The following is an 810-nucleotide window of genomic DNA, read 5'->3' as shown; positions in this document are numbered from 1 at the left end:
GGGAAGTGGACACTTGCCACTGCACTGTGTGAACTCCACCAGCTGAGGCTGCAGCCAGTCTCCTCTCAGCAGATGGGACAGTGTTCTGGGTCTGTGTGGGCAGTCTCGGGATGCACAACCCGCAGACCCAGCGTGGGAACTTTGGGGGTTGCTGCAGACTGACCTCGCAGGAGTCAATCCCTCTTTTATAGGATCAAAGAATCAACCAGGTTGGAAAAGACCTTCGAAATCATCAAGTCCCACCACTCCTCAGCACTGTCAAGGCCACCACTAACCCATGTCACCGAGGGCCTCCTCTACACAGTGTGAACACTTGCAGGGATGGTGACTCCAGCACTGCCCTGGGCAGCCTCTTCCAATGCCTGAGCACCCTTTGGGTTCCTCATCTCCACCTAAAGCTCCCCTGGTGCAGCTTGAGGCCGTTTCCTCTTGTCCTGTCCCTTGTTACTTGGGAGCAGAGACCAGCCCCCTCCTGGCTCCATCCTCCTGCCAGGCAGTTGGAGAGCGATAAGGTCCCCCCTGAGCCTTCTCTTCTCCAGACTAAACCCCCCAGGTCCCTCAGCCCTTCCTCATCACACTTGTGCTCCAAGTCCTGCACCAGCTCCACTGCTGTTCCATGCAGGTTTGTGGGAAATTGAGGATCAAGCCTTAGATTTTCTTCATAAGACTTTTCTTGTAGTACTTTTTCCTTGTGCATCCTGGAATAAAAGTGACGACTTTGCTCTCTGCCTAAAATACAAGAAAGATGGACATTCTCTGGCCCCGCTCCAGCACCTCAATGTCTTTATCTCTTTGTCTTTCTGTCCTCCT

This window comes from Nestor notabilis, unplaced genomic scaffold (genome assembly GCF_000696875.1).
Source record: "Nestor notabilis isolate BGI_N333 unplaced genomic scaffold, ASM69687v1 scaffold17908, whole genome shotgun sequence".
Lineage (NCBI taxonomy): Eukaryota > Metazoa > Chordata > Aves > Psittaciformes > Psittacidae > Nestor > Nestor notabilis.
Note: the sequence above shows the minus strand (reverse complement) of the source record.